Source organism: Penaeus vannamei, chromosome 44 (genome assembly GCF_042767895.1).
Source record: "Penaeus vannamei isolate JL-2024 chromosome 44, ASM4276789v1, whole genome shotgun sequence".
NCBI lineage: Eukaryota > Metazoa > Arthropoda > Malacostraca > Decapoda > Penaeidae > Penaeus > Penaeus vannamei.
This window is the reverse complement of record NC_091592.1, coordinates 1737558-1752557: the sequence shown is the minus strand read 5'-3', so window position 1 is coordinate 1752557 and position 15000 is coordinate 1737558.

The following is a 15000-nucleotide window of genomic DNA, read 5'->3' as shown; positions in this document are numbered from 1 at the left end:
CTAACATAACATAACCAACGTACCCTAACCTAACCTCCCCAAGTTGCAGGTACTGTAACCTATCGCGGATTAGAGTGATTTACGACCAAGTTTATGTGAGAAAACGAAATTTGGAGTCTCCTGGTTAAATTTGAGCCTAACCTAAACTAACCTAACCTAACCTAACCTAACCTAACCTAACCTAACCAACGTAACCTAACCTAACCTCACCAAATTGCAGGTACTGTAACCTATCGTGGATTAGAGTGATTTACGATCAAGTTTATGTGAGAAAACGAAATTTGGAGTCTCCTGGTTAAATTTGAGCCTAACCTAACATAACCTAACCTAACCTAACCTAACCTAACCAACGTAACCTAACCTAACCTCCCCAAATTGCAGGTACTGTAACCTATCGTGGATTAGAGTGATTTACGATCAAGTTTATGTGAGAAAACGAAATTTGGAGTCTCCTGGTTAAATTTGAGCCTAACCTAACCTAACCTAACCTAACCTAACCTAACCTAACCTAACCAACGTAACCTAATCTAACCTCCCGAAATTGCAGGTACTGTAACCTATCGTGGATTAGAGTGATTTACGATCAAGTTTATGTGAGAAAACGAAATTTGGAGTCTCCTGGTTAAATTTGAGCCTAACCTAACCTAACCTAACCTAACCTAACCTAACCTAACCTAACAAATGTAACCTAACCTAACCAATGTAACCTAACCTAACCTCCCCAAATTGCAGGTACTGTAACCTATCGTGGATTAGAGTGATTTACGATCAAGTTTATGTGAGAAAACGAAATTTGGAGTCTCCTGGTTAAATTTGAGCCTAACCTAACCTAACCTAACCTAACCAACGTAACCTAACCTAACCTCCCCAAATTGCAGGTACTGTAACCTATCGTGGATTAGAGTGATTTACGATCAAGTTTATGTGAGAAAACGAAATTTGGAGTCTCCTGGTTAAATTTGAGCCTAGCCTAACCTAACCTAACCTAACCTAACCTAACCTAACCTAACCAACGTAACCTAACCTAACCTCCCCAAATTGCAGGTACTGTAACCTATCGTGGATTAGAGTGATTTACGATCAAGTTTATGTGAGAAAACGAAATTTGGAGTTTCCTGGTTAAATTTGAGCCTAACCTAACCTAACCTAACCTAACCTAACCTAACCTAACCTAACCAACGTAACCTAACCTGATCTCCCTAAATTGCAGGTACTGTAACCTATCGTGGATTAGAGTGATTTACGATCAAGTTTATGTGAGAAAACGAAATTTGGAGTCTCCTGATTAAATTTGAGCCTAACCTAACCTAACCTAACCTAACCTAACCTAACAAACGTAACCTAACCTAACCTCCCCAAATTGCAGGTACTGTAACCTATCGTGGATTAGAGTGATTTACGATCAAGTTTATGTGAGAAAACGAAATTTGGAGTCTCCTGGTTAAATTTGAGCCTAACCTAACGTAACCTAACATAACCTAACCTAACCTAACCTAACCAACGTAACCTAACCTTACCTCCCCAAATTGCAGGTACTGTAACCTATCGTGGATTAGAGTGATTTACGATCAAGTTTATGTGAGAAAACGAAATTTGAAGTCTCCTGGTTAAATTTGAGCCTAACCTAACATAACCTAACCTAACCTAACCTCCCCAAATTGCAGGTACTGTAACCTATCGTGGATTAGAGTGATTTACGATCAAGTTTATGTAAGAAAACGAAATTTGGAGTCTCTTGGTTAAATTTGAGCCTAACCTAACCTAACCTAACCTAACCTAACCTAACCTAAACTAACCTAACCTAACCAACGTAACCTAACCTAACCTCACCAAATTGCAGGTACTGTAACCTATCGTGGATTAGAGTGATTTACGATCAAGTTTATGTGAGAAAACGAAATTTAGAGTCTCCTGGTTAAATTTGAGCCTAACCTAACCTAACCTAACCTAACCTAACCTAACGTAACCAACGTAACCTAACCTAACCTCCCCAAATTGCAGGTACTGTAACCTATCGTGGATTAGAGTGATTTACGATCAAGTTTATGTGAGAAAACGAAATTTGGAGTCTCCTGGTTAAATTTTAGCCTAACCTAACCTAACCTAACCTAACCTAACCTAACATAACCTAACCAACGTAACCTAATCTAACCTCCGGAAATTGCAGGTACTGTAACCTATCGTGGATTAGAGTGATTTACGATCAAGTTTATGTGAGAAAACGAAATTTGGAGTCTCCTGGTTAAATTTGAGCCTAACCTAACCTAACCTAAACTAACCTAACCTAACCTAACCAACTTAACCTAACCTAACCTCCCCAAATTGCAGGTACTGTAACCTATCGTGGATTAGAGTGATTTACGATCAAGTTTATGTGAGAAAACGAAATTTGGAGTCTCCTGGTTAAATTTGAGTCTAGCCTAACCTAACCTAACCTAACCTAACCTAATCTAACCAACGTAACCTAACCTAACCTCCCCAAATTGCAGGTACTGTAACCTATCGTGGATTAGAGTGATTTACGATCAAGTTTATGTGAGAAAACGAAATTTGGAGTCTCCTGATTAAATTTGAGCCTAACCTAACCTAACCTAACCTAACATAACTTGACCAACGTAACCTAACCTAACCTCCCCAAATTGCAGGTACTGTAACCTATCGTGGATTAGAGTGATTTACGATCAAGTTTATGTGAGAAAACGAAATTTGGAGTCTCCTGGTTAAATTTGAGCCTAACCTAACCTAACCTAACCTAACCTAACCTAACCAACGTAACCTAACCTAACCTCCCCAAATTGCAGGTACTGTAACCTATCGTGGATTAGAGTGATTTACGATCAAGTTTATGTGAGAAAACGAAATTTGGAGTCTCCTGGTTAAATTTGAGCCTAACCTAACCTAACCTAACCTAACCTAACCTAACCTAACCTAACCTAACCAACGTAACCTAACCTAACCTCCCCAAATTGCAGGTACTGTAACCTATCGTGGATTAGAGTGATTTACGATCAAGTTTATGTGAGAAAACGAAATTTGGAGTCTCCTCGTTAAATTTGAGCCTAACCTAACCTAACCTAACCTAACCTAACCTAACCTAAACTAACCTAACCTAACCAACGTAACCTAACCTAACCTCCCCAAATTGCAGGTACTGTAACCTATCGTGGATTAGAGTGATTTACGATCAAGTTTATGTGAGAAAACGAAATTTGGAGTCTCCTGGTTAAATTTGAGCCTAACCTAACCTAACCTAACCTAACCTAACCTAACCTAACCAACGTAACCTAACCTAACCTCCCCAAATTGCAGGTACTGTAACCTATCGTGGATTAGAGTGATTTACGATCAAGTTTATGTGAGAAAACGAAATTTGGAGTCTCCTGGTTAAATTTGAGCCTAACCTAACCTAACCTAACCTAACCTAACCTAACATAACCTAACCAACGTAACCTAACCTAACCTCCGGAAATTGCAGGTACTGTAACCTATCGTGGATTAGAGTGATTTACGATCAAGTTTATGTGAGAAAACGAAATTTGGAGTCTCCTGGTTAAATTTGAGCCTAACCTAACCTAACCTAAACTAACCTAACCTAACCTAACCAACTTAACCTAACCTAACCTCCCCAAATTGCAGGTACTGTAACCTATCGTGGATTAGAGTGATTTACGATCAAGTTTATGTGAGAAAACGAAATTTGGAGTCTCCTGGTTATATTTGAGTCTAGCCTAACCTAACCTAACCTAACCTAACCTAACCTAACCAACGTAACCTAACCTAACCTCCCCAAATTGCAGGTACTGTAACCTATCGTGGATTAGAGTGATTTACGATCAAGTTTATGTGAGAAAACGAAATTTGGAGTCTCCTGATTAAATTTGAGCCTAACCTAACCTAACCTAACCTAACCTAACCTAACCAACGTAACCTAACCTAACCTCCCCAAATTGCAGGTACTGTAACCTATCGTGGATTAGAGTGATTTACGATCAAGTTTATGTGAGAAAACGAAATTTGGAGTCTCCTGGTTAAATTTGAGCCTAACCTAACCTAACCTAACCTAACCTAACCTAACCAACGTAACCTAACCTAACCTCCCCAAATTGCAGGTACTGTAACCTATCGTGGATTAGAGTGATTTACGATCAAGTTTATGTGAGAAAACGAAATTTGGAGTCTCCTGGTTAAATTTGAGCCTAACCTAACCTAACCTAACCTAACCTAACCTAACCTAACCTAACCTAACCTAACCAACGTAACCTAACCTAACCTCCCCAAATTGCAGGTACTGTAACCTATCGTGGATTAGAGTGATTTACGATCAAGTTTATGTGAGAAAACGAAATTTGGAGTCTCCTCGTTAAATTTGAGCCTAACCTAACCTAACCTAACCTAACCTAACCTAACCTAACCAACGTAACCTAACCTAACCTCCCCAAATTGCAGGTACTGTAACCTATCGTGGATTAGAGTGATTTACGATCAAGTTTATGTGAGAAAACGAAATTTGGAGTCTCCTGGTTAAATTTGAGCCTAACCTAACGTAACCTAACCTAACCTAACCTAACCTAACCTAACCAACGTAACCTAACCTAACCTCCCCAAATTGCAGGTACTGTAACCTATCGTGGATTAGAGTGATTTACGATCAAGTTTATGTGAGAAAACGAAATTTGGAGTCTCCTGGTTAAATTTGAGCCTAACCTAACCTAACCTAACCTAACCTAACCTAACCTAACCTCCCCAAATTGCAGGTACTGTAACCTATCGTGGATTAGAGTGATTTACGATCAAGTTTATGTGAGAAAACGAAATTTGGAGTCTCCTGGTTAAATTTGAGCCTAACCTAACCTAACCTAACCTAACCTAACCTAACCTAAACTAACCTAACCTAACCAACGTAACCTAACCTAACCTCCCCAAATTGCAGGTACTGTAACCTATCGTGGATTAGAGTGATTTACGATCAAGTTTATGTGAGAAAACGAAATTTGGAGTCTCCTGGTTAAATTTGAGCCTAACCTAACCTAACCTAACCTAACCTAACCTAACCTAACCTAACCAACGTAACCTAACCTAACCTCCCCAAATTGCAGGTACTGTAACCTATCGTGGATTAGAGTGATTTACGATCAAGTTTATGTGAGAAAACGAAATTTGGAGTCTCCTGGTTAAATTTGAGCCTAACCTAACCTAACCTAACCTAACCTAACCTAACCTAACCTAACCAACGTAACCTAATCTAACCTCCGCAAATTGCAGGTACTGTAACCTATCGTGGATTAGAGTGATTTACGATCAAGTTTATGTGAGAAAACGAAATTTGGAGTCTCCTGGTTAAATTTGAGCCTAACCTAACCTAACCTAACCTAACCTAACCTAACCTAACCAACTTAACCTAACCTAACCTCCCCAAATTGCAGGTACTGTAACCTATCGTGGATTAGAGTGATTTACGATCAAGTTTATGTGAGAAAACGAAATTTGGAGTCTCCTGGTTAAATTTGAGCCTAGCCTAACCTAACCTAACCTAACCTAACCTAATCTAACCAACGTAACATAACCTAACCTCCCCAAATTGCGGGTACTGTAACCTATCGTGGATTAGAGTGATTTACGATCAAGTTTATGTGAGAAAACGAAATTTGGAGTCTCCTGATTAAATTTGAGCCTAACCTAACCTAACCTAACCTAACCTAACTTGACCAACGTAACCTAACCTAACCTCCCCAAATTGCAGGTACTGTAACCTATCGTGGATTAGAGTGATTTACGATCAAGTTTATGTGAGAAAACGAAATTTGGAGTCTCCTGGTTAAATTTGAGCCTAACCTAACCTAACCTAACCTAACCTAACCTAACCAAAGTAACCTAACCTAACCTCCCCAAATTGCAGGTACTGTAACCTATCGTGGATTAGAGTGATTTACGATCAAGTTTATGTGAGAAAACGAAATTTGGAGTCTCCTGGTTAAATTTGAGCCTAACCTAACCTAACCTAACCTAACCTAACCTAACCTAACCTAACCAACGTAACCTAACCTAACCTCCCCAAATTGCAGGTACTGTAACCTATCGTGGATTAGAGTGATTTACGATCAAGTTTATGTGAGAAAACGAAATTTGGAGTTTCCTAGTTAAATTTGAGCCTAACCTAACCTAACCTAACCTAACCTAACCTAACCAACGTAACCTAACCTAACCTCCCCAAATTGCAGGTACTGTAACCTATCGTGGATTAGAGTGATTTACGATCAAGTTTATGTGAGAAAACGAAATTTGGAGTCTCCTGGTTAAATTTGAGCCTAACCTAACCTAACCTAACCTAACCTAACCTAACCTAACCTAACCTAACCTAACCAACGTAACCTAACCTAACCTCCCCAAATTGCAGGTACTGTAACCTATCGTGGATTAGAGTGATTTACGATCAAGTTTATGTGAGAAAACGAAATTTGGAGTCTCCTGGTTAAATTTGAGCCTAACCTAACCTAACCTAACTAACGTAACCTAACCTAACCTTCCCAAATTGCAGGTACTGTAACCTATCGTGGATTAGAGTGATTTACGATCAAGTTTATGTGAGAAAACGAAATTTGGAGTCTCCTGGTTAAATTTGAGCCTAACCTAACCTAACCTAACCTAACCTAACCTAACCTAACCTAACCAACGTAACCTAACCTAACCTCCCCAAATTGCAGGTACTGTAACCTATCGTGGATTAGAGTGATTTACGATCAAGTTTATGTGAGAAAACGAAATTTGGAGTCTCCTAGTTAAATTTGAGCCTAACCTAACCTAACCTAACCTAACCTAACCTAACCTAACCTAACCTAACCAACGTAACCTAACCTAACCTCACCAAATTGAAGGTACTGTAACCTATCGTGGATTAGAGTGATTTACGATCAAGTTTATGTGAGAAAACGAAATTTGAAGTCTCCTGGTTAAATTTGAGCCTAACCTAACATAACCTAACCTAACCTAACATAACCAACGTAACCTAACCTAACCTCCCCAAATTGCAGGTACTGTAACCTATCGCGGATTAGAGTGATTTACGATCAAGTTTATGTGAGAAAACGAAATTTGGAGTCTCCTGGTTAAATTTGAGCCTAACCTAACCTAACCTAACCTAACCTAACCTAACCTAACCTAACCTAACCTAACCTAACCAACGTAACCTAACCTAACCTCACCAAATTGCAGGTACTGTAACCTATCGTGGATTAGAGTGATTTACGATCAAGTTTATGTGAGAAAACGAAATTTGGAGTCTCCTGGTTAAATTTGAGCCTAACCTAACCTAACCTAACCTAACCTAACCTAACCTAACTAACGTAACCTAACCTAACCTCCCCAAATTGCAGGTACTGTAACCTATCGTGGATTAGAGTGATTTACGATCAAGTTTATGTGAGAAAACGAAATTTGGAGTCTCCTGGTTAAATTTGAATCTAACCTAACCTAACCTAACCTAACCTAACCTAACCTAACCTAACCTAACCAACGTAACCTAATCTAACCTCCCGAAATTGCAGGTACTGTAACCTATCGTGGATTAGAGTGATTTACGATCAAGTTTATGTGAGAAAACGAAATTTGGAGTCTCCTGGTTAAATTTGAGCCTAACCTAACCTAACCTAACCTAACCTAACCTAACCTAACCAATGTAACCTAACCTAACCAATGTAACCTAACCTAACCTCCCCAAATTGCAGGTACTGTAACCTATCGTGGATTAGAGTGATTTACGATCAAGTTTATGTGAGAAAACGAAATTTGGAGTCTCCTGGTTAAATTTGAGCCTAACCTAACCTAACCTAACCTAACCAACGTAACCTAACCTAACCTCCCCAAATTGCAGGTACTGTAACCTATCGTGGATTAGAGTGATTTACGATCAAGTTTATGTGAGAAAACGAAATTTGGAGTCTCCTGGTTAAATTTGAGCCTAACCTAACCTAACCTAACCTAACCTAACCTAACCTAACCTAACCAACGTAACCTAACCTAACCTCCCCAAATTGCAGGTACTGTAACCTATCGTGGATTAGAGTGATTTACGATCAAGTTTATGTGAGAAAACGAAATTTGGAGTCTCCTGGTTAAATTTGAGCCTAACCTAACCTAACCTAACCTAACCTAACCTAACCTAACCTAACCTAACCAACGTAACCTAACCTAACCTCCCCAAATTGCAGGTACTGTAACCTATCGTGGATTAGAGTGATTTACGATCAAGTTTATGTGAGAAAACGAAATTTGGAGTCTCCTGGTTAAATTTGAGCCTAACCTAACCTAACCTAACCTAACCTAACCTAACCTAACCAACGTAACCTAACCTAACCTCCCCAAATTGCAGGTACTGTAACCTATCGTGGATTAGAGTGATTTACGATCAAGTTTATGTGAGAAAACGAAATTTGGAGTCTCCTGGTTAAATTTGAGCCTAACCTAACCTAACCTAACCTAACCTAACCAACGTAACCTAACCTAACCTCCCCAAATTGCAGGTACTGTAACCTATCGTGGATTAGAGTGATTTACGATCAAGTTTATGTGAGAAAACGAAATTTGGAGTCTCCTGGTTAAATTTGAGCCTAACCTAACCTAACCTAACCTAACCTAACCTAACCTAACCTAACCTAACCTAACCAACGTAACCTAACCTAACCTCCCCAAATTGCAGGTACTGTAACCTATCGTGGATTAGAGTGATTTACGATCAAGTTTATGTGAGAAAACGAAATTTGGAGTCTCCTGGTTAAATTTGAGCCTAACCTAACCTAACCTAACCTAACCTAACCTAACCTAACCAACGTAACCTAACCTAACCTCCCCAAATTGCAGGTACTGTAACCTATCGTGGATTAGAGTGATTTACGATCAAGTTTATGTGAGAAAACGAAATTTGGAGTCTCCTGGTTAAATTTGAGCCTAACCTAACCTAACCTAACCTAACCTAACCTAACCTAACCTAACCTAACCTAACCTAACCAACGTAACCTAACCTAACCTCCCCAAATTGCAGGTACTGTAACCTATCGTGGATTAGAGTGATTTACGATCAAGTTTATGTGAGAAAACGAAATTTGGAGTCTCCTGGTTAAATTTGAGCCTAACCTAACCTAACCTAACCTAACCTAACCTAACCAACGTAACCTAACCTAACCTCCCCAAATTGCAGGTACTGTAACCTATCGTGGATTAGAGTGATTTACGATCAAGTTTATGTGAGAAAACGAAATTTGGAGTCTCCTGGTTAAATTTGAGCCTAACCTAACCTAACCTAACCTAACCTAACCAACGTAACCTAACCTAACCTCCCCAAATTGCAGGTACTGTAACCTATCGTGGATTAGAGTGATTTACGATCAAGTTTATGTGAGAAAACGAAATTTGGAGTCTCCTGGTTAAATTTGAGCCTAACCTAACCTAACCTAACCTAACCTAACCTAACCTAACCAACGTAACCTAACCTAACCTCCCCAAATTGCAGGTACTGTAACCTATCGTGGATTAGAGTGATTTACGATCAAGTTTATGTGAGAAAACGAAATTTGGAGTCTCCTGGTTAAATTTGAGCCTAACCTAACCTAACCTAACCTAACCTAACCTAACCTAACCTAACCAACGTAACCTAACCTAACCTCCCCAAATTGCCGGTACTGTAACCTATCGTGGATTAGAGTGATTTACGATCAAGTTTATGTGAGAAAACGAAATTTGGAGTCTCCTGGTTAAATTTGAGCCTAACCTAACCTAACCTAACCTAACCTAACCTAACCTAACCTAACCAACGTAACCTAACCTAACCTCCCCAAATTGCAGGTACTGTAACCTATCGTGGATTAGAGTGATTTACGATCAAGTTTATGTGAGAAAACGAAATATGGAGTCTCCTGGTTAAATTTGAGCCTAACCTAACCTAACCTAACCTAACCTAACCTAACCTAACCAACGTAACCTAACCTAACCTCCCCAAATTGCAGGTACTGTAACCTATCGTGGATTAGAGTGATTTACGATCAAGTTTATGTGAGAAAACGAAATTTGGAGTCTCCTGGTTAAATTTGAGCCTAACCTAACCTAACCTAACCTAACCTAACCTAACCAACGTAACCTAACCTAACCTCCCCAAATTGCAGGTACTGTAACCTATCGTGGATTAGAGTGATTTACGATCAAGTTTATGTGAGAAAACGAAATTTGGAGTCTCCTGGTTAAATTTGAGCCTAACCTAACCTAACCTAACCTAACCTAACCAACGTAACCTAACCTAACCTCCCCAAATTGCAGGTACTGTAACCTATCGTGGATTAGAGTGATTTACGATCAAGTTTATGTGAGAAAACGAAATTTGGAGTCTCCTGGTTAAATTTGAGCCTAACCTAACCTAACCTAACCAACGTAACCTAACCTAACCTCCCCAAATTGCAGGTACTGTAACCTATCGTGGATTAGAGTGATTTACGATCAAGTTTATGTGAGAAAACGAAATTTGGAGTCTCCTGGTTAAATTTGAGCCTAACCTAACCTAACCTAACCTAACCTAACCTAACCTAACCAACGTAACCTAACCTAACCTCCCCAAATTGCAGGTACTGTAACCTATCGTGGATTAGAGTGATTTACGATCAAGTTTATGTGAGAAAACGAAATTTGGAGTCTCCTGGTTAAATTTGAGCCTAACCTAACCTAACCTAACCTAACCTAACCTAACCTAACCAACGTAACCTAACCTAACCTCCCCAAATTGCAGGTACTGTAACCTATCGTGGATTAGAGTGATTTACGATCAAGTTTATGTGAGAAAACGAAATTTGGAGTCTCCTGGTTAAATTTGAGCCTAACCTAACCTAACCTAACCTAACCTAACCTAACCAACGTAACCTAACCTAACCTCCCCAAATTGCAGGTACTGTAACCTATCGTGGATTAGAGTGATTTACGATCAAGTTTATGTGAGAAAACGAAATTTGGAGTCTCCTGGTTAAATTTGAGCCTAACCTAACCTAACCTAACCTAACCTAACCTAACCTAACCTAACCAACGTAACCTAACCTAACCTCCCCAAATTGCAGGTACTGTAACCTATCGTGGATTAGAGTGATTTACGATCAAGTTTATGTGAGAAAACGAAATTTGGAGTCTCCTGGTTAAATTTGAGCCTAACCTAACCTAACCTAACCTAACCTAACCTAACCTAACCTAACCTAACCTAACCAACGTAACCTAACCTAACCTCCCCAAATTGCAGGTACTGTAACCTATCGTGGATTAGAGTGATTTACGATCAAGTTTATGTGAGAAAACGAAATTTGGAGTCTCCTGGTTAAATTTGAGCCTAACCTAACCTAACCTAACCTAACCTAACCTAACCAACGTAACCTAACCTAACCTCCCCAAATTGCAGGTACTGTAACCTATCGTGGATTAGAGTGATTTACGATCAAGTTTATGTGAGAAAACGAAATTTGGAGTCTCCTGGTTAAATTTGAGCCTAACCTAACCTAACCTAACCTAACCTAACCTAACCAACGTAACCTAACCTAACCTCCCCAAATTGCAGGTACTGTAACCTATCGTGGATTAGAGTGATTTACGATCAAGTTTATGTGAGAAAACGAAATTTGGAGTCTCCTGGTTAAATTTGAGCCTAACCTAACCTAACCTAACCTAACCTAACCTAACCAACGTAACCTAACCTAACCTCCCCAAATTGAAGGTACTGTAACCTATCGTGGATTAGAGTGATTTACGATCAAGTTTATGTGAGAAAACGAAATTTGGAGTCTCCTGGTTAAATTTGAGCCTAACCTAACCTAACCTAACCTAACCTAACCTAACCTAACCAACGTAACCTAACCTAACCTCCCCAAATTGCAGGTACTGTAACCTATCGTGGATTAGAGTGATTTACGATCAAGTTTATGTGAGAAAACGAAATTTGGAGTCTCCTGGTTAAATTTGAGCCTAACCTAACCTAACCTAACCTAACCTAACCTAACCTAACCTAACCAACGTAACCTAACCTAACCTCCCCAAATTGCAGGTACTGTAACCTATCGTGGATTAGAGTGATTTACGATCAAGTTTATGTGAGAAAACGAAATTTGGAGTCTCCTGGTTAAATTTGAGCCTAACCTAACCTAACCTAACCTAACCTAACCTAACCTAACCTAACCAACGTAACCTAACCTAACCTCCCCAAATTGCAGGTACTGTAACCTATCGTGGATTAGAGTGATTTACGATCAAGTTTATGTGAGAAAACGAAATTTGGAGTCTCCTGGTTAAATTTGAGCCTAACCTAACCTAACCTAACCTAACCTAACCTAACCAACGTAACCTAACCTAACCTCCCCAAATTGCAGGTACTGTAACCTATCGTGGATTAGAGTGATTTACGATCAAGTTTATGTGAGAAAACGAAATTTGGAGTCTCCTGGTTAAATTTGAGCCTAACCTAACCTAACCTAACCTAACCTAACCTAACCTAACCTAACCAACGTAACCTAACCTAACCTCCCCAAATTGCAGGTACTGTAACCTATCGTGGATTAGAGTGATTTACGATCAAGTTTATGTGAGAAAACGAAATTTGGAGTCTCCTGGTTAAATTTGAGCCTAACCTAACCTAACCTAACCTAACCTAACCTAACCTAACCAACGTAACCTAACCTAACCTCCCCAAATTGCAGGTACTGTAACCTATCGTGGATTAGAGTGATTTACGATCAAGTTTATGTGAGAAAACGAAATTTGGAGTCTCCTGGTTAAATTTGAGCCTAACCTAACCTAACCTAACCTAACCTAACCTAACCTAACCTAACCTAACCAACGTAACCTAACCTAACCTCCCCAAATTGCAGGTACTGTAACCTATCGTGGATTAGAGTGATTTACGATCAAGTTTATGTGAGAAAACGAAATTTGGAGTCTCCTGGTTAAATTTGAGCCTAACCTAACCTAACCTAACCTAACCTAACCTAACCAACGTAACCTAACCTAACCTCCCCAAATTGCAGGTACTGTAACCTATCGTGGATTAGAGTGATTTACGATCAAGTTTATGTGAGAAAACGAAATTTGGAGTCTCCTGGTTAAATTTGAGCCTAACCTAACCTAACCTAACCTAACCTAACCTAACCAACGTAACCTAACCTAACCTCCCCAAATTGCAGGTACTGTAACCTATCGTGGATTAGAGTGATTTACGATCAAGTTTATGTGAGAAAACGAAATTTGGAGTCTCCTGGTTAAATTTGAGCCTAACCTAACCTAACCTAACCTAACCTAACCTAACCTAACCAACGTAACCTAACCTAACCTCCCCAAATTGCAGGTACTGTAACCTATCGTGGATTAGAGTGATTTACGATCAAGTTTATGTGAGAAAACGAAATTTGGAGTCTCCTGGTTAAATTTGAGCCTAACCTAACCTAACCTAACCTAACCTAACCTAACCTAACCTAACCTAACCTAACCAACGTAACCTAACCTAACCTCCCCAAATTGCAGGTACTGTAACCTATCGTGGATTAGAGTGATTTACGATCAAGTTTATGTGAGAAAACGAAATTTGGAGTCTCCTGGTTAAATTTGAGCCTAACCTAACCTAACCTAACCTAACCTAACCTAACCTAACCAACGTAACCTAACCTAACCTCCCCAAATTGCAGGTACTGTAACCTATCGTGGATTAGAGTGATTTACGATCAAGTTTATGTGAGAAAACGAAATTTGGAGTCTCCTGGTTAAATTTGAGCCTAACCTAACCTAACCTAACCTAACCTAACCTAACCTAACCAACGTAACCTAACCTAACCTCCCCAAATTGCAGGTACTGTAACCTATCGTGGATTAGAGTGATTTACGATCAAGTTTATGTGAGAAAACGAAATTTGGAGTCTCCTGGTTAAATTTGAGCCTAACCTAACCTAACCTAACCTAACCTAACCTAACCAACGTAACCTAACCTAACCTCACCAAATTGCAGGTACTGTAACCTATCGTGGATTAGAGTGATTTACGATCAAGTTTATGTGAGAAAACGAAATTTGGAGTCTCCTGGTTAAATTTGAGCCTAACCTAACCTAACCTAACCTAACCAACGTAACCTAACCTAACCTCCCCAAATTGCAGGTACTGTAACCTATCGTGGATTAGAGTGATTTACGATCAAGTTTATGTGAGAAAACGAAATTTGGAGTCTCCTGGTTAAATTTGAGCCTAACCTAACCTAACCTAACCTAACCTAACCTAACCTAACCTAACCAACGTAACCTAACCTAACCTCCCCAAATTGCAGGTACTGTAACCTATCGTGGATTAGAGTGATTTACGATCAAGTTTATGTGAGAAAACGAAATTTGGAGTCTCCTGGTTAAATTTGAGCCTAACCTAACCTAACCTAACCTAACCTAACCTAACCTAACCTAACCAACGTAACCTAACCTAACCTCCCCAAATTGCAGGTACTGTAACCTATCGTGGATTAGAGTGATTTACGATCAAGTTTATGTGAGAAAACGAAATTTGGAGTCTCCTGGTTAAATTTGAGCCTAACCTAACCTAACCTAACCTAACCTAACCTAACCAACGTAACCTAACCTAACCTCCCCAAATTGCAGGTACTGTAACCTATCGTGGATTAGAGTGATTTACCATCAAGTTTATGTGAGAAAACGAAATTTGGAGTCTCCTGGTTAAATTTGAGCCTAACCTAACCTAACCTAACCTAACCTAACCAACGTAACCTAACCTAACCTCCCCAAATTGCAGGTACTGTAACCTATCGTGGATTAGAGTGATTTACGATCAAGTTTATGTGAGAAAACGAAATTTGGAGTCTCCTGGTTAAATTTGAGCCTAACCTAACCTAACCTAACCTAACCTAACCTAACCAACGTAACCTAACCTAACCTCCCCAAATTGCAGGTACTGTAACCTATCGTGGATTAGAGTGATTTACGATCAAGTTTATGTGAGAAA